The 26079-nt window shown below is 36.6% G+C and overlaps 1 protein-coding gene across 1 annotated transcript in view; it reads left to right on the top strand.

Annotated features, from left to right (window-relative positions):
• Positions 1–26079, top strand: part of cacna1ab (calcium channel, voltage-dependent, P/Q type, alpha 1A subunit, b) — a 200073-nt gene that overhangs the window by 14049 nt on the left and 159945 nt on the right. The window lies entirely within an intron of this gene.

Genomic DNA, 26079 nt, shown 5'->3' with positions numbered 1-26079 from the left:
AATCCTCAGATATCCTTCAATCCAGCTGGAATGTTTGCGGTCCTGGTTTTATATCTGTCGAATTTTTGGGCCCGTGAGCAGTCCTGTTTAATATAAAGAATAAATAAAATATATTAATTTGTTTGTGTAAACACCTTTTGCCAGAGTCTTTTCTGTTAAAATATAAAATAATCTCAGCATTTTGTAACAGGTTGCTAAGGGCAGTAAATTCAATGTTAATTGCCTTTATTATTTCCAAATATTTACTCCTCAGAAGTCCTGAGACTGGAGGTATTGTAATGTTGTCCTTATCTTTGGTCAGGGGTCTTGTTTTATCTGTGCACTGAATCAATCAAACAGATATCCAGGCTAATTGTTATTTTGTGATTAAAACACTGCATTAATGAGTGGATACTAATAGGATTGCTTATGTAATGGAGGTTAATGATAATAATTATTCCATTGACAGTGTGATTTGGCATTATAGAGGCTGCTTCAGGAGAATCTGAGAGAGGCAGAGAAAAAGGAAGAGACGTGAATGTTTAAATGGGTTTGCATTTATTAAAATAGAAACATAGTTCTTTTGAGTGAATCTATCTGTCTATCTATCTATCTATCTATATATCTATCCATCCATCCTACCTTCTTTCTATCTTCTTTATTCTGTCATCTTTGCTCACACATCTCTTACTCTCAGAGGATTGTTTCAACCCCAAAAGTACAAGGTGTCATGTCTGTGTCAAACTCTGGCAAGAATTCAATTTGCAGCTCAATCAGAGCTAATTAATAAAGGCCCTGCTCCTGGTGGAGTTTCTTTCCATTCTCTCTGTGCACTGTGAGCTACTACAGGCGCCAGAATGCTGTTAGAAACATTTGATGGTAGTCACAGAGGTTGCTCTTTTTATAACTTAGGTGACTTAATGAAGTTCTCACTTATGTCATTTAAGTATTAACTTTGTCTCAGGTGTTTTAAAAATAGACATTAATGAGACAGTTGTTGACATACAGTGACAATATAAAGCTATAAAGTTAATGTGGATTGCAGAGCTCAGATCATTTGGCTTTGGGAAAATCTGGTGAAAAATGGTTTGAGTACACATAGATAATGGAAAAGACCAGGGAAGCTGTGTGTGTGTGTGTGTGTGTGTGTGTGTGTGTGTGTGTGTGTGTGTGTGTGTGTCGCTATCATGTGTAGAGTGTTGTTGTGTTTAAGTGTGCAGGTTTGACAAGGTTGGTGCATCTGACAGCGCTAACATGTGATTTGGTGAGACAGTCTCCCCTCATAGATCAACACCACTGGAGCAAAAGTGTGCCAGAAAGAAGTCACAATGTCCTTTCACCCTCCCTCTCTCTCTCTCTCTCTCTCTCTCTCTCTCTCTCTCTCTCTCTCACTACACACACACACACACACACACACACACTCAATGCAGTGTGCAATAACTCGCTTCTAAAGTCGCTTAAAGGAATGTTTCAGGTTCAGTACAAGTTAAAGGAAAGTTCACCCAAATATGATAATTCTCTCATCATTCACTCAGAAAGTCATAAGAAATGCCATAAGGGTGAGCAAATGATGAGAAAATTATACAGAACTATTCCTTTAGGCTCAAACGACAGTATTTTGGCATAATGTTGATTACCACAAAAATAGATTTCGTCTCGTCCCTTCATTTCTTTAAAGGTGCAGTATGTAAGATTCAGAAACCCTTGTTATTAATGACACCTGTGGCCGTTAAGTGAACTGCAGCCAGCTACCTGTTGCTCGTGATCACGCTCGTGCACACACTCCATAGGGATGCAAACGAGGATCGACCAAAACAATGATGTAACGTACAGAGACTGAACGTAATTCACCGGCATCATGCTGACAGATGAGGTAGCATAATTAAAATTACACAGTTATGATTGTTTTACTACAAACTTTGAGACTGTATATTATATTTGACTCTCCAGTGCTGGAATAGGGCTAAAACAAAGTGTGGATATATAGGTCTGACTATGCAAGACTGTAGTTTGATGAAATCACTTTTCTTTGCATGACTGCATTTATACGATAGCCTATGTCGGCATTAGCTAGCTAGCCAGCTTTATCAATAGCTGTTAGCTAAATTTGGTGGATGATGACAGTAGCTGTTTATAAAATAGACTGTACATTATAAATATGTTGACACAATTCAGTATTGATGTGATTCCATCACAACTGTCATTTTGATATATCGATGCGCTATTGTTTTATAATAATAGATTGTATATATTTTCTGTATAATCAAGTTACGTTACACTAATGAATGGAGCTTTTTTCATTATCTTGAACATTGTCTAGCATTCATTTCATGTGTTATTGTAGTTTACCTTGGTGAATAATTACAGATTAACATTGACATTAACCTGACTTTTAATATAAAGAGAAGATCTTTGAAATTATTTGAAAGTTACGAAGCAAGGTAGCTTGCAATTCGTCAGCGTTAGCAGGCAAGATCAAGTTATCTAAAATGACACAGATCAATCCTTATGGCACTATATTTCACATGCTTTGCAGTTATGTAAGCTTACCCATCCAATAAGAAGAATGCCAATTCAGGGTCGGTTTTGATCCCCCAAACCGAACGAAGGTGCCTCCAGGAATCAAATGCCCTGCCGATGTTCACTCTAGTTTTCGCTCGACCACGATCACGTTCCAGCTTAGTCAGACAGGATTCAGTAAATGTTTTTTTTTGTTTTTTTGCTAACGTTGAGTTTGTGTAGGAGTCAGTGTTGTGTTTGGAGCCGGCTGTTTGCTGGATTTCATCTCTAAGATAACGTTACCAGTGTTGCAGTTTGTTGTTGCTGTTGAATAGCGGAAGAGAAGCTACTGTCTGAGGCAAGGTTCTCGGGAGCGCGCATAAACGTCACATTCTTTGGATTTTCCTGGCAAAAGCGACCCGCTCCCTTCGCATGAAAATCAGTCTACGGGCTTTAATAGGCAACCTAGGAAGTCCAGGAAGGGCTCATTTTTTAAGTTGCGTTACAAGCCGTTCACACATTGGCAAAAAAAGGCAAATATTACATGAAAAATGTTACATATTGCACCTTTAAAAAAACAAACTTATCTGGGTTACATTGAGACACTTACAATGGAAGTGAATGAGGTTAATCTATAAATGTTAAAATACTCACTGTTTCAAAAGTATAGCCACAAGACGTTAACAATGTTTGTGATAACATGATTGTAGTGTCATAAAATCACTTACTAACTTTACAGCTCAAATAATACACAAGTTTTAACAGAAGAATTAATGTAAGTGTTTTAATAAAATTATAAATTTCATATTTCTGCCTTTAAACCCTCAAAAAATGTTCTCCATTGACTTCCATTGTAACCTCAACTTTAAGAAAAGATGATTTTTTTTTTCTTTTCGATGATATTTTGTGGTAATCAACATTATGCCACAAATGCTGTTGGTTGAGCTTAATGTTTATTGAGCCCAGAATATTCCTTTAAGGTTTTTTGGGGGGTTATTTTACTTTTATTTTTGCTCCAAATCACAGATGAAAATTGTCATTTTGACCCTTCTCTACAAAACAAAATATTGATCCATGTCATTTGATATTTTGGCTTTCATCATCATTTATGTTTATCTTTCTTCATGATAAGTAACAAAATCTGAAATTTCAGCCAGGGAAGTTTCTGAAATTTGGTTGATTTGACATGGAATAACCCAAGTTATATAATAATGTAAAAATCTGGGACTTTTGCTGTTCTTTACGTTGTCTTAAGTTGATTGACAGCTTTGAAAATGCACTAATTTGGTTACTAGTTATTTAGTATGTGTCTTTTTGTATCCAAAACAACTTCTAGTACATTAATTACTGTGACAGTCCTCCTGGAGTAACCTGGGATTAAGTGTTTTATAGCAGGTCATGATGGTGATGAGGTCAGTGATCTAAATAAATCTGCAGTTCATCACGGCAAACTCGGATCTGATTTCATTCTAAGATTTAACTGTCCAGATCCTTAACCAGTTGTCTACCACAAATAGCATGTTTTTAGAAATTTCAGCCATGATTGACATTTTTTAATGGCATTTTACAAAGCAAAATAACATTTAAATAGATTATAGTTTATATGCATTATAATTTAGACTGCTTTCATCTTAAATACTTGCAAACAGTGTCAGTCGACAGTGTTTTTTTTCAGTCAGGCTCTATTTCTAGTAACTGGGACAAGCTTGTGGTCACTGTGCATCAGGCACCCAGTGAATTATGGCAATAAAAAAACATTCTGTAAAGTTGTAAAATGGATTGCTCTTAATTACTGCTATACTCCTGCATGAAGACACAAGCTCTGATTTAATTAACCATTTGACAATTGGGAAATCTCCCAGTTCTTTAATTGGACTCATATTCTGGAGCATTTCAGAACTAAAGATTACTTAATTTCTCATATTCGGGTCACTTTAATGTATTAAAGTATTAACGTCTTGTGACTTTACTTCTGAAACAGTATTTTAACGTTTACGAATTGGCCCCATTCACTTCCATTATAAGTGCCTCAGTGTAACCCTTTTGCTCTTTTTAACGAAAAACAGAGAAGTCAAAATATCTTTTGTGGTAATCAAATGTTATCGATTGAACTTAAGTTATATTGAACCCGAAATATTCCTTTAATGTAAAAGTTTCTAAAGGAATTCAGACTTCATTCAAAAGGAAGTTTGTTTTTTTACTCTATCGGCAAATAGTTTTTTTTACACGCATACAATTTATTACAGTTTTTTCTGATTGATTAGGCATTATCTTTGAAACTATTGGCTATTTTTGCAAAACTCTACACACTAACCACAAAACCTTACAGCAAACCAGCAAAACATTATACATGTTTTACAAAAGCAAACAATTCTTGCAAAACTCTTCAAACACTTAAAAAAATAAATAAAAAATCAATCAGTTTTTGCATCAATACAGTACACACAAACCATTATTTGAAAAAGCACACAAAGTGCCAACTACGCACTGATAGTATAAATGAAAAACACTTGTGGCTTTTGCTTTCTGTGTGTGCAGGGAATAACAGTTTGCAATAAAGTTTTGTCATACATGTAGTAAACACACATACACACAGGCATCCAAATGTGTAAAGTATGTATGTGTATTCTGTATGAGTGTGTGTGTGCGTGTGTGTCTTTGTGCATTTGTGTGTGTGTGCACGTGTGTATATGTTTGTGTGTTAGTGTGTGTGTTTGTGAGAGTGTGTGTGTTTGTGTGTTAGTGTGTGTATTTGTTTGTGTGTGTGTGTTTGTGCGTTTGTGTGTGTGTGCGTGCGTGCGTGCGTGTGTTTGTTTGTTTGTGTGTGTGTGCATGCATGTGTTCGTGTGTGTGTGTTTGTTTGTGTGTGTGTGCGTGTGTGTTTGTGCATTTGTGTGTGTGCATGTGTGTGTGTTTCTGTGAGTGTGTTTGTATGTTAGTGTGTGTATTTGTTTATGTGTACCTGCGTGTGTGTGCGTGTGCATGCGTGCGTGCATGTGTGTTTGTTTGTGTGTGTGTTTGTGCATTTGTGTGTTTGTTTGTGTGTTTGTGCATTTGTGTGTGTGTGCGTGTGTGTGCATATGTGTGTGTGTGTGTGTTTGTGTGTGTGTTTGTGTGTTTGTGCATTTGTGTGTGTGTTAGTGTGTCTGTGTTTGTTTGTGTGTTTGTGCATGTGTGTGTGTTAGTGTGTCTGTGTGTGTGCATATGTGTGTATGTGTGTGTTTGTGTGTTAGTGTCTGTGTGTGTGCATGTGTGTGTGTGTGCATGTGTGTGTTTGTGTGTTTGTGCATGTGTGCGTGTGTGTGTGCGTGTGAGTGTGTGTGTGTTTGTTTGTGTGTTTGTGTGTGTGTCTGTGTGTTAGTGTCTGTGTGTTTGTGTGTGTGTGTGTGTGTGTGTGTATGTTTCTGTGTTAGTGTGTGTGTGTGGTGGGTTAATGAACTGTTGATTATTTTTAAGAAATGTGCCTGATGTTGCACTGTAAGCTGTTTTTTACTTTCTGTATGATTAATCTGAGGACATTTCACCACTGTGTTCTATATGGAGCTCTAAAAGCAGAACTATTGTTTTCACTTGGAAAGAGAACAAATATATACAGCTGTTTGCATTTCACAAATATTAGATCAGTAGAGAGTTGCATTCTGCAGAGAGCTGCCCTATTTTTTTTCCATGCCTGAACAAGAAGCCTTTTTAAAATGATAATTTTAATAGTGCATGCCTTGTGACATGATTCGTTTTAACATTTGCATTACACAACCAACAGCATTTACAAGCTTTTTTGAGCACAGTCAAAATGCGCAGTAGTTCAAATGATCGAGCGTTGCACTTGCGATCCAAAGAACTGGGGTAATAGTTCTGAAGAGCGTGCGAGTCGACACGTGAGCCGAAAGTGTCATAGAAGCACCACAAAATGACATGGTTGTGTTTTTCATCTCACATTTGCTTTTTATGACACTATTGGTTAGGTTTAGGTTTAAGGTTTAGAGTAGGGAGGTCAGTTTTGTTGTTGATTTAAAAATCGCATCCGTTTGGGAGAACATTTAACTGCTTTTAGCGCCACGCAGTGGACATTTTACCTCAGAACTGCTGCTATATGTCTAAGGAACCACGTTATTTCATTTTGCGAAAATGCTGCCACAGTCAACTAATTTTCATGAGATCAAGCTGATTTAACCTAAGCATCATAAGTGTCTAATGATTACCATTTAAGTTTGGTTTTGAGAAAATGTATTAAAAAGTCAATTATGAGTAATACATTTTCTTTAATGATTTAATCTTTGAATATTACTGTTAAAACCGTCTAATGAGGTTTTTAGCAAACATAGATATTGTTCTTCTGCTTCATAACCGGGGTTATTGCAGGTCACAGTGGATTGTTCAGAACACGGAGACGCGCTGTAGTCTTCAGTGTAGTTATCAATACCCCTCATTGATCCGTGAGTCTTTTTCCCTCTGACCCAAGCATTTTTCACACTCCTCTAAATGAGAAGTGGATTGTGGAGAGTTTTCTTTCATTGGGTTGTGCAAACTCTGACTTTCCCCCGGGGTCCTAAATCTCCCTTGAGACAGTTTAGGTGTTGCGGTGCTGAGACTGCAAGCTCTTAGCCTCTCTTATCAGGGCCTGGCCTTGCTGTTGTGAACCCCATACACACATACTGTACCAGAACATACGCAGGTGTGCGCCACCGCTTCCCTGTAGATCTCCCAGATTGCATTGGCCATTGACATTCCATCAAGTCCCATCAGCACTTCCTTCACTTGGCCAAAGCCAAGAGGACTCTCGGCAGCTCACACTACAAACTGGGGGTATTGACATGGAGAAATGTGTTTTACTGTAAGAAATTGTTGATGCTCGCATTTCTTAATGGATAAAATTCACAAGCATTGCTATAGCTCTCAAATGCAATAAACACACAATTGCTGCATGAGTGCTTCTTTTATAAAATGTGTTAATATGTTTGGGTCAAGTACATTTACATTTACCTTTATTCATTTAGCAGATGCTTTTATCCAAAGCGACTTACAAATGAGGAGAACAACAGAAGCGATTCATCCAACAAAAGGGCAACAATATAATAAGTGCTGTAATACAAGTCTCACGTAGCTTAGAGCAGTAAACACAACAAGGAAAGTTTGAACATGAAGGTAGTGCATTAGTATGAATGGGTTAGGTGTTCAAGAAAAAGATGTGTCTTTAGCTGTTTTTTGAAAGAGGCTGAAGACACGGGTGGAATTAGGCAGGTCAATGTAGAGGTCCGGGACTGTGATTTTGTGCCTCTATGCGATGGCACCACGAGGCGCCGTTTACCTGCAGAACACAGTTTTCTGGAGGGAACATAAGTCTGAAGTAGTAAGTTTAGCTAGTGGGGTGCGGAGCTAGTGGTTGTTCTGTAAGCAAGTATCAATGCCTTGAACTTAATGCAAGCAACCATTGTCAGCCAGTGCAATTTGATGAAGAGAAGAATGACGTGTGCTCTCTTGGGCTCATTGAAGACCACTCTCACTACTGCATTCTGGATCAATTGCAGAGGTTTGACAGTACATGCTGGAAGGCCTGCCAGAAGAGCATTGCAATAGTCCCGCCTGGATAGAACAAGAGCTTAGACGAGGAGTTGTGTAGCATGCTTCGATAGGAAGGGCCTGATCTTCCTAATGTTGTACAAGGAAAATCTGCACGATCGGGCAGCCCTTGCTATGTGGACTGTGAAGTTCAACTGATCGTCAAACACAACTCCAAGATTTCTGGCTGTCCTGGATAGTGTCATCATTGATGAGTCTAGCTGAATGGTGAAGTTGTGATGAATTTCTGGGCTCGCTGGAAGAACGAGCAGCTTTTAGCAAGGTTGAGTTGGAGGTGGTGATCTTTCATCCAACACGAAATGTCTGCTAAGCAGTCTGAGATCTGGGCCGCTACCGTTGGATCATCAGGCTGGAATGAGAGATAGAGTTGTATGTCATCAGCATAGCGGTGATAGGAAAAGTCATGTGCCTGAATGACGGATCCTATTGATGACATGTATATGGAGAAGAGGAGTGGTCCAAGCACTGAACCCTGAGGCACCCCGGTAGCTAGTTGGTGAGACTTAGACACCTCTCCCCTCCAAGACACCCTGAAAGACCTACCTGTGAGGTAAGACTTGAACCAATGGAGCATGGTTCCTGTGGTGCCCTTTACGTGAGGGTTGACAAGTAATGCTTATGTGTGCTCAGTGGCTTCACTGTGGCCGGTTTTGTGCTATTGTGGTATATTGTGCATTTGCTGTTAAGTGGGGGAGAGAGTCCATCATTTTCATTTATATACAGTAATAAAACATTATAAAGGTGTTTCTTCATCTTCAGGCCATTTCGTATATTATGTTTTTCATTTATTCATTTAAGCAGATGCTTTTATACAAAGCGATTCATCTTAAGGAGACAGTAACACGAAAAGTGCTACATTACAAAGTTTCAAATGTATCAGAAAAATACTAGCCAGGAAAGAGATTAGAGCGCAACATGATTTTTTGTTTAATTATGAGTGTATGGTCAACTGCTCACAAAAAAAGCTGTGTCTTTAGCCGTTTAGCGAGACTTCTTCAATTATGGAGTCAAAAATCAAACAGATTTCAACTTTTTTCTTTTGGTCTTATAAACTTTTAACCAAGTTTTAATAATTTCTTTTTGGTACTTTTCAAATGCCTTTTTATGTATATTTGAGTGTTTTTGCCTTGTCGCAGACCCAGACTTGCAATATTAAACTATTAAAATTAATTATAAAAATACAAATTGTAAAACTATGATCATCTAAACAAAAGTGAAATAAACATAAACCATTTTAATATTTGTTGGGTGAAAATGATTAATTTTTCAAATATTACGACTGTCCCACAGTTGCAGAGGTGCAAAAAATAAATATGCAATGTATGCAATGCATAGGGGCGTGCCAACAGGTGCTGTCACACCACAAAAAATTACAAAAATGACGTAAGTCTGTTAAATGTAAGTGCAGCGTAGTTCTAGCGGGAAGACTCACAGCTGTATATCATCGCACCATTAGCTAGGTAACTCCTAGCCAATCATGCGTCAGCCATTGCTTTATAAGCCTGCTCACAATCTATCACAATGTGGTTTCAGTGTGCCAACGCGGCAACCTCCACCACCTCACCACCACAAGTTGAGTCCCGTGCTGCACGGGGGTAGGCTCCTCGCCCGCTGCCTCCTATCTCTGGCAGGATATGACGGTTCCGAGTACAACTTTCTTGGACCGCCAGATGGAGCATATGCCAAAGAGAGACTTTACATTTCTGTTTTTTATATTCATCAAATAAATGTCATCTTAAATTTTACTCAAGTCTGTGAGTCTTCCTGATAGAAACACTGTTACTAGAGAAATTTTATCAAAACTTTACTTACCAGAAGTCCAAAGTGCTAAAAGTTCCCAAAATTAAAGAAACACCCATATTTTAATAAACAGCTATATTTACCTACATATAATTTTTTAACCAAAACATTTTAATATTAGGGCTGTCAATCAATTAAAATTTTTAATCGAATGAACTACATTGTATACCGATTAATTAATCACAATTAATCGTATACATAAATATTTGCTGATAAAGCCCCTCAAATAACAATAATTCAATATATAATGATTAAATCATTATAAATAGTTATATTTAAATAATTACAAATAAAATATATATATTTAAAAAATAATAATACAGATAATTAAAATGCATTACATTATTTTGGCACACAAGTTAAGCATTAAAAAAGACAAAACAAAAAGTGGCTTTAGAATGCAATATATTGTTTATTTCCATATTATAGAACATAAGCCAATCATTGGTCTACAGTTCATAGCGATCCATGATTCTGCAATTGAATTCGCCAATCAGTCCAAGACTTATTATGAGGGTCTGTCTACGGTCGCGTCAATGTACACCTGCATCAGACGGATGCTTTTGGAGTGTCTCAGTTGTGTCGCCTCATAAATATACTGTTTTTAGGTCGCTGTGTCAAGTTAAACAAAGTTTGAAACTTAGAAAAATGCATCTTGAGATCCTTGCATTCAGATTTACGCTCCATCAAGCTGTGTTTGAAGGCAAGAACGTGTTCTCATCTTGTGCTGTCTGCTCTCGGTGAGTGTGATTTGTTCTCTGCCTGTATAAACTGTGCGTTGCCTATAAAGTGAGCTTACTGCCCCCTGGAGAAAACAGGTGGTACTTCATGCTTGAATTGCTTATAAGGAATATTCCCTATTACGGTCCAGGGACATGATAAATTGCGCTAATTTTTTTAACACGTTATTTTTTATATAATTAATCACACTAAATTAACATATTTAATCGACAGACCTATTTAATTTATAAAAAATGCCACCTGTGGCCTTCTGAGTGATTACGCAGATTACTAACCCTAACCCTGTTTAATTAAAAATGTTGACCGATTCATTGGAATGGGCAGTTTGAACTGAGTCATGGAAATGCATCGGAAATTAAACTTTCCATATATTTCACCGTATCGTTACTGTATACTGTAAAACATCTCTGTCTTAACACTCTCATACTCACAAGTGGCGAGCCATGGAGGAATAGTGAAACTAATTATACAGCTCAGTCTTCAGCAAACTTGGCACATGGCAAATAAATAGCACATTAAAATCATTACAATGTCGCTTATTTTCATATTGCCAGCAAAATCACTGCAAATATGTTGTGGATATTCAGTATACTGTATATTGCCTGGCACTAGCATTGTGCATCTTTGTGCGTGTGCATGAAAATGTGAGTGCAGTATTTAATAATGCATGTGTGTGCATGCAGGTTTCCTAGTATGTTATGATGGCAGTCTGTGGTCAATTGTGTTCAAGTCAGCTGACAATAATCTACTTCCTGAAGCCCACTCACAGACAAGCTGGGAAAAAATACTGCATCTCTCCACTCTCCACCCTCTGTTTTCTCTTTCCCCTCTTCTCAGTCTATACATCCATCTCTCCCTCTATCACACACTCTCCATTTCAATTTCTCTTACTGGGGGCTCTCTCTACATCTTTTCCACCACTGTTTATGTTCTTTCTTCCCTCTATATTCCCTCCCTCTCTCTCTCCCTCTCTGCGGAAATGCTGAGGCGGCAGTGGCACTCTGACTGAATTAAGACTGTATGATTGATGCACAGCACTCTCAAACGAGAGCGAAAGATCACGAAGGGAGTCGAATACAGGAGGAAAAGGAGGGAGGCTGGATAGAAGGGACGGTTAAAAGATAAGACAAGGTGGAGAGGAGAGAAATTGAAGAGAGAAAAAAGAACAGAGGATGAGAGGAGAGTGAAATATGCAACAAAAATCTTTTTAGTACATGAGAGACAGAGAGAAAGATGCAGATGTCAGGAAGTGAAAGGTCCAGGTTTGATACTTATAGCTGAAGTGTTTTTTATGTCAAAATACTTTCTGCCATCCCATCAATTGGCAGAGTCAACAATTGGCTGATTTCCTGTAAAAAGTGTAACACTGTGGCTTTGTGGTGCTTTCAGACCAATGCTCTGTGAGTTTGGAGCAGAACTGTGTTTTTGACCAAACTTGTTTAAAAAAAATCATTATTTTACAATTCCGTTTGGTGTCGCTATAGTTACTATAGTGTCTTGATAAACATAATTTATACTTTTTACTTCAATTTTTTTTTTCACAAAATATTTTACTGTGCAATTACATGTATTGTCTTGTTAAACATGATATACATTTTCACCTTTAACTATAATGTGAATCATAATTTTTACTTCTAAAAAAAATATTTTTAAAAAATATTTTACTGTAAAATTACATGTATTGTCGCCTTAAACAGCATACATTTTAAACATTAACTAATAGGTAAATTATACTTTTTACGTATACAATATTTTACCATAAAATGACATCTCGTTAAACATAGTTTACATTTTCACCATTAATTCTAAGGTACATTTTACATTTTACTTTAAAAAAAACATATTTTTTTAACAATATTATACTGTAAAATTACATGTATTGTCTTGTTAAGCATATTATACATTTTTACCGTTAACTATAATGTGAATCATACTTTTTACTTCTAAAAAACATATATTTGTTTTAATTTTACTATAAAACTAAATGTATTGTCTCGTTAAAAACTGAATACATTTTCACTTTAAATTATGAGGTGAATTATACTTTTTACTTCTAAGAAACATTTTCTTACAACATGTTACCGTAAAATTAAATGTATTGTCTTTTTAAACATAATATACATTTTCACCTTTAACTGTTAGGTGAATTATACTTCTACATATAAAAAACATATTTAAAAAAATATTTTACCGTAAAATTACATGTATTATCTCATTAAACATAGAATACATGTTCACCATTAATTATAAGGTCAATTATACTTTTTACTTAAAAAAAAAAAACGTATTTTTTACAATATTTTACCGTAAAATTACATGTATTGTCACTTTAAATAGCATACATTTTAACCATTAACTAACATTAACTAAGAGGTCAGTTATACTTTTTTCTTTAAATGTTTTTTTTTTTTTTACAAGAATTTACCATAAAATACATGTCTTGTTAAACATACAGGAATATACATTTTCACAATTTACTATAAAGTAAATCATACATTTTACTTTAAAAAATACTTTTTTTTTTTTTTTACAATATGTTACCTTAATATATATATATATATATATATATATATATATATATATATATATATATATATATTTTTATTTCACCATTAAATCACATGTATTGCCTCGTTGAAAATGTTCACTAAACTATAAGGTAAATTATTCTTTTTACTTAAAAAAAAACTTTTGTTAAACATGATATAATTTTTTTTTTTTTTTTTTGGCTATATTTTAGCATAAGATAAGTATTTAATTTTTACAAGTATTGTCTGAATAAAATGTAATTATCAGTTTTTAACTGTAGCATTTTTTAGAGAGTATTAATAATTGCTATTGACTAAACCAAACCCTAACCCTAAAAGAAAATTTTTTTGCTTTGGTAAAATTAGAAAAAATATAAATTTGCTTTATTAAATTGTTTCTACAACTGATGATGTCCCTGGTTATCAGATTTGGCTAACAATACTTAGAAATGTTTATCCCCAAAGTATAGCTAAGTAAACACATGCACATTTACATAAATCATATGGCTTTTCAGCATCGCCTGGGAGCGTTCCAAAGATAGCCGCCTCTTTCAAGGCAAGTCAGTCCACTCGGCGGCTATCTTTGGAACGCTCCCAGGCGATGTCTGTATCTGAAAGTTGATTGGCTCTTTTACCTGTTAGGCGGGACTAACTTTTTAACACCTGCCATATTGGGTGTTCCAATTTCTCCCATTCATTTTTAATGCAAGTGGTCCGTCTCGGGATAAACGGTCTCTAACCTAACCCAAACCTTACCACTGAAACAAAGCACTGAGATTCTACATTTATTTCGCAAGTACAATTTTGCTTTCTCTAATGTTAGATCATCTGACCCATCTTTTGGGGTGACTTCTTGGTAAAGACAGAGTGCAGATGATGGTAGTTATATTACATTCACACAAATCATGGCAGTATAGCAGGAGAGCTTGAAATTGTGGTTGAAACTCAATATGTGGAGAATTCCCTACACAATCTATATCAGTATTAGAACGTCACACAAACACGGCTTCAGCCAGCACAGATCAATATGGTCAGCCGCAGTGAACACTGATACATATACAGTATGTTTCAGATCTCTCTGGTGGATGGTGTGTTCTGTTGTTTGTGCGTGATGGCAGCAACACACATGTTTGGATTGTTTGTTTGCACTTTTGTGCTTATCATTAGATTTCTGGACTGATGATTAGCATTGCATGTATTCCCTGCTCAAAATACAACATGGTTGGCACCAGGGGACCCAGAAAACGGTTGTGTTTTAGACCGTGTTTGGGTCACTTTTGGGTCAGGTTGCCAATCTAATGTGTAAGCAATGCATACTGTCTTTATTTGGACAGATTTATGGTATCAGAACAGAATCAGGGCGTTTATTGGCTAATTTCAATCAGATTTCCATATATGAAATTACCGTGATGTCACAGTTACAATTAACAAATTTTTTGTCCAATACTGATTTTAACAAAAAAAAATAGGCAGATACAGATACCGATATTTTGCCACTTTATTTTGCCATCAGATATTTATCTTTTAACACACAATTGGTTAGGTTTAGGTTAAAGTTTTAGGTCAGTGAGGTACCTTTTACTCAATAAAACGAATACTAATATTTATCTTAAAACCTTGTCTGAGTACCTCATCATTTCACTTGCATTTGTTGGCCCCCGCTGGACAGTTTACTCAGAAACTGCAATGAAACGTAATAAAGCACGTAATTTCGTTTTCTAAAAATGTTACCATGGTCAGATAAATTTCATGAGATCTGGCTGTCAATATGTATTATGCAAACTGTTCACTAAGTTACTTACAGCATTCAAAAATATGGAAAGACAAATTTTAGAAGTAGTACATTAGTTATATTTGCAAATCCTTTTTCAAACAGTATGCGCTGCGGTGGTGGAGACGGAGTCCTGTTCGTCCCGTTTGATCTTACATGTTGGTCATGTTCATATAAAATCATCGTTAGATCATTTTTGGCTTAATTTCTGTCACTTTTAAAAACAGCCGTTTGCGTGATTCCTCCGTGAAAAGTTCAAGTCTACCAACAGCAGCTGCGGGGCAATTGGGTCTTATTAGAGCAGACGCGATAACAATGACGGTGATCTTTATGTCAAATCCTGAGTTTGTCCCGATGACAATTTAAAGCCCACATCTCCAAAAACCTTTTTGGAAAAGGGGTGTTGTAACTCCACAAACAATACTTTTAAGGCATTTCAAGCTTATTTTAAATACAGTGCCCATTGAAAGCAGTTCTTTTCTGGGGTGCCAAAAGAACCTGGAAGTGCCAGAACCAAGTGTTTGTTTGTAAACAGTAACTTGCCAATGTAGAGTGGAATCTAGCGCAATACTAATGTGTTGTAAGAGCAGACTGTTTATACGGGTGTATCGGTGTTGAATATAATATTGCTCTAGCTGCAGAATCAGGATCTTTCTCCATGTTGCATCAGTGAATCAGCTCTCACGTGTTTGCTGATTGCAACCAGCAGTTTGCTCAGTGGCTAACATAGGCATACCGCAATGAAAACCATTAAAGGAATCCATGATGGAGGAAGAAAGCAACAGAGATGGTGTTAGAGTGCGAGAGAGAGAGAGAGAGAGAGAGAGAGAGAGAGAGAGAGAGAGAGAGAGAGAGAGACCCATAGATTGATAGACAGAGAGACAGAGAGAGAGAGAGAGAGAGAGAGAGTTCCAAGGGAGGAAATGAGATAAGAGGGCGCTAAGACTGTGGACAAACGAACAAATCTCTGCTAATCAAGATAAATAGCTTCAGCTAGACCTCCAAAGACCTGAAAGCAGCAGGATTCTGAAGAATTTAACATTAAAAAATAGCGAGAAAGAGAGAGAGAGAGAGAGAGAGAGAGAGAGAGAGAGAGAAGAGAGACAGAGAGAAAGAAATGGGTTTCAAGGAGTAGACAAGCAGACTCTTTAATCTGTCATGTATCTATTTTTAGTGTAGCGTGTAGAACAGGAGGGGGAATTCATAACTGAAGGCTTTTTAGCATGATGGATCTCACACATGCTCGCTTCAGGTCCCTCTGCGGGAAAAACAGAGCATTTGAGAAGGAGAGGAAGATTCAGAAGATGGAGACAGAGAATGAAGGAGGAATAGTTTAATTTAATTCCATTAAAGGAATAGTTCATCCACAAATGACAATTCCGTCATTTACTCACACTCATGTTGTTCCAAACATGTATGCTATTATGCTTCCGTTCAAATAAAGTAAATGGTGATTGAATCTAACATTCTAACTATCCCATCTTTTTTTGTTTTATAGAAAAAAACTAGGGGTGCACCAATATGAAAATCTTTTGTCCGATACCGATTTTAACAAAAAACAATAGACCGATACAGATACCAATATTTTGCCACATACTTTATTTTGCCATCAGATATGATTTTTTTGTTGTTGTCCGATACCAGTTTGAACAAAAAACAATAGGCCGATACAGATACCGATATTTTACCACTTTATTTTGTCATCAGATATTAAATGTTTTTTGTCTGATACCAGTTTGAACAAAAACAATAGACTGATACAGATACCGATATTTTGCCACATTTATTCTTTTGTCCGATACATGCATATGATAATATTTGCACTTTATTTGTCTCAGATATTGATGTTTGAACAAAAAACAATAGGCCGATACAGATACCGATATTTTGGCATTTTATTTTGCCATCAGATGTGATTTTTTATTTTTATTTTTTTTGTCCGATACCGATTTTAACAAAAACAATAGGCCGATACAGATACCGATATTTTGTCACTTTATTTTGCGATCAGATATGAAATGTTTTTTGTCCGATACTGATATTAACAAAAAACAATAGGCCGATACAGATACCGATATTTTGCCACTTTATTTTGCCATCAGATATGATTTTTTGTCCGATACCGATTTTAACAAAAAACAATAGGCCGATAGAGATACCGATATTTTGCCACTTTATTTTGCCATCAGATATTAAATGTTCTTTGTCCAATACCGATTTTAACAAAAACAATAGACCGATACAGATACCGATATTTTGCCACTTACTTTATTTTGTGATCAGATATGAAATTTATTTGTCCGAAACTGATTTTAACAAAAAACAATTGACCGATACAGATACCGATATTTTGCCACTTTATTTTGTGACCAGATATGAAATGTATTTGTCCGAAACTGATTTTAACCAAAAACAATTGGCCGATACAGATACCGATATTTTGCCACTTTATTTTGCCATCAGATATGAATTTTTTTTGTCTCTTTTTTGTCTCGGATCTCAGTTAGTTAGGGCCCATGCTGTGTCTTGTGTATTCTTTCATTTATATTGTAGGGAGAATGCGGGTTGTTTGTTTTATTTCATTTGAAATGTGCTCGTCTCATCAGCTCTGTTTCCCCCAAAGCACACTGTCAGCTCGAACCTAGAGTGCAGCAACCGCTTAAAAAACACCCTGCCCAACATGCATGTGTGCATTTTAAACATGCAATCACCTGCACCGATGATTGTAGTTCTTATGGAACAAGTGAGGAAATTTCTGATAATTGAAAAGAGACAGAAAACATATAATATGCCTTTCTTGATAGAACTTCAGGAAGTACGAGGCAGGATGTAGTAAGTGACATCAAAATCTGGATATGTTTTCCAAACAATGTTTTTTTAATATGTGGTAACACCATTGACATAACTCCAGGGGACAACTATTTCCATCATATTATATACAGTATATCATATTTATTTGGAATTTCATTGATTTTTGTCAAACATGTAATTAATGTGAAATTGAGGTATACATTATTACATTTAAAATATAGAGAAATACATTTTTAAACTCAAAATATGCTCTAAATCTCCAATAATGACCTTGGGGACAATAATGACCTTGGATATGACCTAATTCATGGCTCAAATAGGTATAATTGTTCAGAGAACGTCTTATATTATTGAAGTATGCAAATTGTTTCTGCCTAAACAGTGTATTTCAAGTGTATGTCTTCTGCAAAGGCTGGGGACAGAAGTGTGGACGTTTCTGTAGAATGACCCATGCCTTTCTTTTTTCTGTTGAACACAAATGAAGAACTGTTTAGTTCTGTAGGTCCATATAATGCAAGTGAATGGTGACCAGAACTTTGAAGGCAAAAACGCATATAAAGGCAGCATAAAAGTAATCTATACGACTCCAGTGGTTTAATCAATGTCTTCAGAAGTGATATGATGGGTGTGTGTGAGAAACAGATCAATATTTAAGTAATTTTTTACTATAAATCTCCACTTTCACTTTCACATTCTTCTTCTTTTGTTTTTGGCGATTCGCATTCTTTGTACATATCACCACCTCCTGGGCAGAGAGGACAATTTATAGGAAAAAAGGACTTAAATATTGATCCAACACCTATCATATGGCTTCTGAAGACGTATTAAATGACTGGACTCGTGAGGATTACTTTTAAGCTGCCTTTATGTGCTTTTTGGACCGTCAAAGTTCTGGTCACCATTCACTTGCATTGTACGGACATACAGTGCTGAAATATTCTTCTAAAAATCTTCGTTTGTGTTCTGCTGAGGAAAGAAAGTCATACACGTCTGGGATGGCATGAGGGTGAGTAAATAATGTTTTTTTTTTTTTTTTTTTGGGTGAACTATCCCTTTAACCCTAAACCTAACCAGGATGTTGATCCAGGAACATGTCCTACTTCGTAAATCATGGTAAGCACTACATCCTGTACGCTCTCCTTTGCTATCGCTCTCTCAATCGCTCTCTAATAATGTAATAGCGAGTTTAGCAGTGAGCAGTCAAGTGTGAACATGCTGATGCTTGATAATGCAAGTCTGTGCGTGTGTTGGACTTACTTCAGTAACGTTGTGTGTGTAAGCATCAAATATATATATATATATATATATATATATATATATATATATATATATATATATATATATATGGGCCAGATAGAGTACATGTCTTTGGCTGAGCTGGGTCTGTGCGTAGCCCTTTTTTAATTAAAGGAAAAGACAGCTAAAGAGATTGAAAGAGAGAGAACTGGCATCATCACTACCACTTTTTAGTCTAATACATGTAAACTACTGATGGAGAGACGCAGTAGACTCTTCTGTCTTATTTCTTTCTCTGTTTTCTTTCTTTCAGACTCATTTTTTCTCCCAGTCACCCTTGTCTCTCTCTTCCAAATCTCTATCAAAGTCTTAAAATTGGTCTGTGAATTATTGAGGGCACAATATGTGCTGCAGACTGCTTTAATACTCCAACTGAATATTATTTAACATCTGCGTCGTGCAACTGTACAACTACCAGGTCGAAAGTGCAACACAAAAATATACTGACACAGAAGGGGAGGTCTAGCATTTGAGGGAAGGCGTGTCCCTTTATTGGAGGAAATACTGTTAGAAATGCGAGAATGCAAAGTAGTTTTGCATACAGGAATCTGCAGTGTCCTCGTCGTTTCTTCCGTGAAGGGTTTGCGCAAATGCTCCACATTTGTCTCTCAGAACAGCCGCTCTGCACATGCTCACTTCAGTGCTCCAGCGGTTGCCATAGATACCACTTTAAGTCTCCCAGCATGCACTTTACTACTTGCAATGTATCCCAGAGCTAGCTTTGTGTTAGTGTTTTCAGTGAGCTCTGGATAAGTAGTGTGTGTGACATTATTAGACTTCACAAATGCATCTTAGCTGGTTTCCTTGAGAAGTCTGTGTGAGAACTGAATTACTGAGTCACGCTGAAAAAAGAAAATTGTCAGGTTACCAAAAAAATTTGCTTCTTGTGGTAAAGTCTAAATAAACTGTTTAATGTTCCATTTGTTAAGATTAGTTAACATGCACTAACAATGAACAATACATTTACAGCATTTACTAATCTTGGTAATGTTAGTTACAACATACTTTCAAAAGTTGTATAAGTTAACATTAGTTAATGCACTCTGAACTAACATGAACTAACAATGAATAACGTATTTTTATTAACTAACATTAACTAAGATAAATAAATGCTGTAAAAGTATTGTTCATTGTTTGTTCATGATACCTTATGCATTATCTAATGTAAACGAATGGAACCTTATTGTAAAATGTTATCTTTTTATTCAGCTCAAAATATTATTTAACATGATTAAATCAACCTGGCTACATTAGGTCACACCAACAAAAGTAATGCAGGGGTTAGATTAAATATGAATCGATCCTTACGGTAACAATTTCAGGTAAGCACTTTGTACTGTGCAATCAGTGTTAACCTTGTCAGCAAAAGTACTGATAAAAATGTTTGTTGAAAAATGGGTTTCTGAGTTTGTCAACAATAACAAAGACAAAAAAGATGCATCATGACGAGAATCAAACGGTTTTAATTAAAAACATACTGTTGCCAAATCTATTGCGAGAAAAATAATACTGCAAGATATTAAAGAATCACTAAAGCTGTTTATTTATTTATTCTTTTTTAAAGAAATAAAAATCTAGAAAGAATTGATTCAGATAATCCAGTCGTCATCTGTTGGGTTTTTCCCCACTTGAGCTGTTGAGTTTCTTTACTAACAGGTTAATTACCTCACTAACATCTGCACAGACAATGAAACTAATGAACGGGTGAACTTGAACTAAGTTACATGCTAGTCAGAATGCGTAACTTGCGTTGTGAATACGCCGTTTCCTTAAAAACACGCTACACCTCACGCGATATCCTAAACTGACTAAACGTGAAGAATTCACAACAGAGCAACTTCTAAAAAGTAACTAATATTTTAGTATATTCGTTATATGCTAATATTTAATGAGCTCATGTTTTTTTAGGACATGCTGTTTAATCTAATATGTAAAAAAAATATTAATATGTATATAATATGTCAAGATTTATAGTGAATAAATCTTTAGTATGTTTCTCACCCAAAGCAATCATATCACTTCATTAATATGACATGGATTAAACCACTCGAGTCATATGGATTACTGGTATGCTGCCTTTATGTGCTTTTTGGATCTTGAAAGTGGTGGACCCCATTGACTTACATTATATGGACAAAAACACCTCATACATTCTTCAAAAAATCTTCGTTTGTGTTCTGCAGGAGAAAGAAAGACCACGCTTACACCAAGTATTAAGATGCGTGTCGGGTGATCTGATCACATGTGGTCGGGTGAGACACATCGCTGTTTACACCTGGTCACTTAAATGCATCTCGTGACCACGTGTGTTCGGATTTGGAGGGGAGGGTCTCTGATTTCATGACGACATATATCAATCACTATGTCAGTGTGTTACTGCATGATATTAAAGCGCAAAAAATTCAGAAAAGACAAAGAAAGCGCTGGCCGTTTCACCCAGATGCGGTTGAAATTTAATCTAAGCACAAACGCAACATGTCAAGCAGAATTATCCATTATTTTAGTGTATTACCTGTACCTGTGTTCGTGCTTGTCATCTGTGTTGATATCAGACACACTAAAGAAGATCCATAATGCTCTCGTGATTGCGCATGTATCCGCTTTTTAACATTTTCAGATCGGCCGGTTATTTCCTTTTAAAGCCGCTTGTAAACGGCACAGTTTAAAATCTTGTTTAAGCGCAGCGTTTGATTGACAGGTGAGGGGCAGCCCTTCACAGCTGCCAGGACACATACAGGACAGATTATCGTTCACACCTCAGATGCGATGTGATCACATGCATTTTTGACTACATTCGTGTGTGGTTTTTGTGATCCAATCACAAAACGTTTTAGACCCCGTTTAAACCTGTACTTAGGGCTGACCACATGTGATCGGATCACCTGAAACACATCTTAATACCGGCTGGAAATGGGGTCAAAGTCATATGAGTTTAAGAAGGAATGAGGGTGAGAAATGATGAGATAATTGTCATTTTGGGGTGAACTATCCCTTTAAACTCTGATGTGAAAAAGTGAAAGATGGAGAGAATGAGGGATTGCAAAGTCATGTTGGAAATGATCATATTTATGAAATGAGCACACATGAACAATATCGGAATGTCATGGTTACCATTGGGAAACTCAAGATTTTCAATTGTCTATTAAGGATAGCGGCAGCAAACTGTTATTGGACGTCATTCAGTTTTAATTGCGAATGTTGGTTGTACGCATTTTGTGTACTGTTGATGAGAAAATACTACTCATTTAGCCAGTATATGAGACAAAATGCTTGTGCTACCAAATAGTGTTGTCAAAAGTACCGGTACTTTGGTACCAAGTTGATAAAATAAAAAAGATGTCATGAGACCAGTGTTTGTGCAGTACCGGTAGTACCGAGCACCGACTTAATTCGGTCCCAGCGTGCTGTCAGACTGACACACGGCTGCTTTCAAATGCTCACATGCTTATTTGAGCATATGTTTTGTTACTCCTTTTACACTGAAATGCAGAATTAATCAAATTAAAATCGTGATATGTCCTAGTGTGATTATTAAACCTCGAAATGCTGCATTAGTCTGCATTTGAACTGCATGAGCTTTAAATGAATGTGTGAAGCAGACCGCTCATACACTGAGAAATCCATTGACATTGAGAATAATTTGCATTGTGTGAGATAAAAAAACAGAGCCCTAATCCACTGTGACGCAAACATGATCACACGTGAAGTCGGCATTATGTTTCCGATAGTTTCGGTACCCTAGGATTGGCGACTGGCATGCAGCATTCTTATCAGACATGTTTGCAGTGGTTTCAATGTGTTTACCGTTCTACCTGGCACGATTGGCAGCGTGTTGCATCAACTGCGTGAGAGACTAGGGTTCAAAGCCAGGCAGTAACCATGTTTGAATAATCAATGATGAGCATGGTTCGGAGGTTTCATTTTTCCTAATGTTACTTTTTTACTCCACTAATGGTTAAGGTAAGGTTTGGGTTGGGGGATTGAATCTATAAATATATGCTTTTCTCTTCATTGTATAACATCCTGTAAAGCTGAAAACAACTTGCTTCACTACTAAATTTTGGTGACCTCTCCTGGACATAAATGGAGCTCACATGTGCCCATACGCCCTAAAACACTTACCGCTTTGGCCACTGGGGGCAGTGTTTCGAAATTTCGGTCAACGTATACCGATTTTGACGAATGAAAAGTCGTCTACTCTTTCCGATTTCACTGTGAGATCAGGCTGGCGAAGCACATGTAGACTATATATTTTTATATTTGAATCACAGCATTTGTGCTTTAATGATCACACTAGGCCAGGGATGGGCAACTGGCGGCCCGCGGGCCATATATCTGTATCGTTGAATTCGGCCCGTCGGACAAGGCTGAGGATTGATTTTATTTCTTTGAAAAAGGGATTATGTAAAGATTGCGTTCAGTTTATGATGTTATTACAACTATTGACCAGAAGAGGTCGCTTGTTCTTTGCAGACCTGCTGATCACTCTAGGATTCTAGCATGCAACATCTTACACTTGCTCATCATTTATAAGGTAAATTGTCAGCTTGTCAGTGACATTGTTAATGTATGCAGGTGGAACCCATGTCTTTTGTTTCTGTCATTTAATGACGAAATCTGTCATTAAAGATTTCAATTTGATTCACAAATACACCATTGATCACAAGTGATCAAAGAGGCGTACAGTTTGAGAGATACATACACCAGAGCTGCTCTCCTCACAGATGTAAAGGGTAAATAAAATACAAGGGTAAAAGGCATCAAAAGTTTTTACAAAATCCGTGACAGTGCGGGAATCACCAAAGACATCTAATGCTGTTTCGCTCGTGCTTGTGAAAAACGAAAAAGTTGTTATTAACTTTGAAGAAATGCGCGATTGAGATGCCTGACTCATTGTTGAAAAGTCTTGCAAATAGAGAGAATGTTCTCTGATGTATGTTGTGGGGCTGAAATGTTGTGTTCTTGTATCCAGTATTGTTATTGATGATCATTTTTAGATTTTAACTAATATCTAGAAGCTGTTTTATGAGGTGTTTGTCTGTTGCAAATGTGATACATATTCTTGAAAATGTAAGTCTGAAGTATATTGCTTGTCAATTGAACATGAATTTGTACATGTGAATGGCACGTTTTAGTAAAAACGCAAGTTACAAAATAATTATATTCGTTTTTATAAATATTGTTAAATAAAAATGTTAATATAGGTAACAAAATCTTTAAAAGAACATTGCATTAGTTGTGCATACTGTAGATTACCCACAATAATGAGGAAATTGAGTAAAGGGGTGAACATTGTTAGAGTGTGGATTTGTAATCTGTCCCCTTGGTAGAATGGAGAAAAATTTTTGGCCCTCGCCCCCTTCAAAGTTGCCCATCCCTGGACTAGGCCATGTAGCGAACTGTTTATCCATCAGAACAAGAAGAAAGTGAAGCGTCCGTCAAACTACGCGTCAAAATAAAAGCTAGACGCCTGAAATTGAAACAGATATATCTTACAACTGTATAGTAAAATGTAATATTCATTGTAGTAATATTAATAATAATAAATAATAATGATAATAATAATAATAATAATCAAGCAATATATTACAAACAAGAGGGCTATTGTACTGAATACAATTTGGTTAAAATACACTGGTGAGTTGAAAAGTAATTGTTCTATTTTGTAGATTTAAAACGTTTTAAGAACTTGATTAGACACCATTTGGATAATGAAACGAAATTGAACTTTAAAACATGGAATTCTAGAGGAAAAAAGGAAAAAAGGGATTTGGGAAAAAATAAAACAGATTTCAGTAGGGCCCTGCTTAAAAACACTTAAGCAATGCATCCTTTTTTTTTTCTCCCCAATTTGGAATGCCCAATTCCCAATGCGCTCTAAGTCCTCATGGTGTAGTGACTCGCCTCAATCCGGGTGGTGGAGGACGAATCTCAGTTGCCTCCGCGTGTGAGACCGTCAATCCGCGCATCTTATCACGTGGCTTGTTGAGCACGTTACCGCGGAGACATAGCGCTTGTGGAGGCTCACGCTATTCTCCACGGCATCCACACACAACTCACCACGCGCCCCACCGAGAGAGAGAACCACATTATAGCGACCACGAGGAGGTTACCCCAACGTGACTCTACCCACCCTAGCAACCGGGCCAACTGGTTGCTTAGGAGACCTGGCTGGAGTCACTCAGCACGCCCTGGATTCAAACTCGCGACTCCAGGTGTGGTAGTCAGCGTCTTTACTTGCTGAGCTACCCAGGCCCCACAGCATTGCATACTTAATTGAGAAACAACATGCATTTCTTTTAATTTATTATGTACATTGAAGCATGTCATTGAAGCATTTTTGCTGTGGTATCAAAATTGGTATCGAGAACTGTATAATTTCACTGGTATCAGTACTGACTACTGAAATTTTGGTATCGTGACAACACTATTACCAAACCACATTTCCCAATATTCTCTGTGTCCGCAAGAGTGATAAAATGCACACATAAAGCATCACTTCCACCCCTAATGAACAAACTTTGCTTTTTATTTTGCATAAGTGCTAAAAAGCTTCCTGACTTTTTCAGTAAGTGAAAATGATAGGTTGAAATATGAAATAACGGAACAATTTTTGCTAATGAAATTTATAATAAAGTGTTACCAAAATGTGTAGTAAAAATTCCAGAGCCTTGACTAAAGGTTTCATCACAGCTGTATGTGTTTCTCTGTGTGTATGTCACAAGCATGATATAAGCGGTTATGACAAGTGCTGAGAGTGTGTGTGTTGTATCACTGTCAGTGGCAGCTGGTAAAGAGATGCAGAGTATCTGGATAATGACTGGTCTGTTACAGGCAGGCTGAATCTGTCCACACTCATCTGTTTAATATGGCCCTGCAGCCCTCTGTGTGTGTGTGTGTGTGTGTGTGTGTTTATTTTTGCGTGAATGTGTGTGAACTCAGGCCTGCAGCTCTGTATCCCTCACACATGAATTCACATGGTTTATATGAACCCTGGAAGGTTTTCTTTTAAATACAATTTATCTCTCTTAACATTATAGTATAATACAATTTCTATTTATATTATATTGTGATAAA

This window comes from Myxocyprinus asiaticus, chromosome 35 (assembly GCF_019703515.2).
Source record: "Myxocyprinus asiaticus isolate MX2 ecotype Aquarium Trade chromosome 35, UBuf_Myxa_2, whole genome shotgun sequence".
NCBI lineage: Eukaryota > Metazoa > Chordata > Actinopteri > Cypriniformes > Catostomidae > Myxocyprinus > Myxocyprinus asiaticus.
This window is presented reverse-complemented; position numbering and strand designations above follow the sequence as displayed.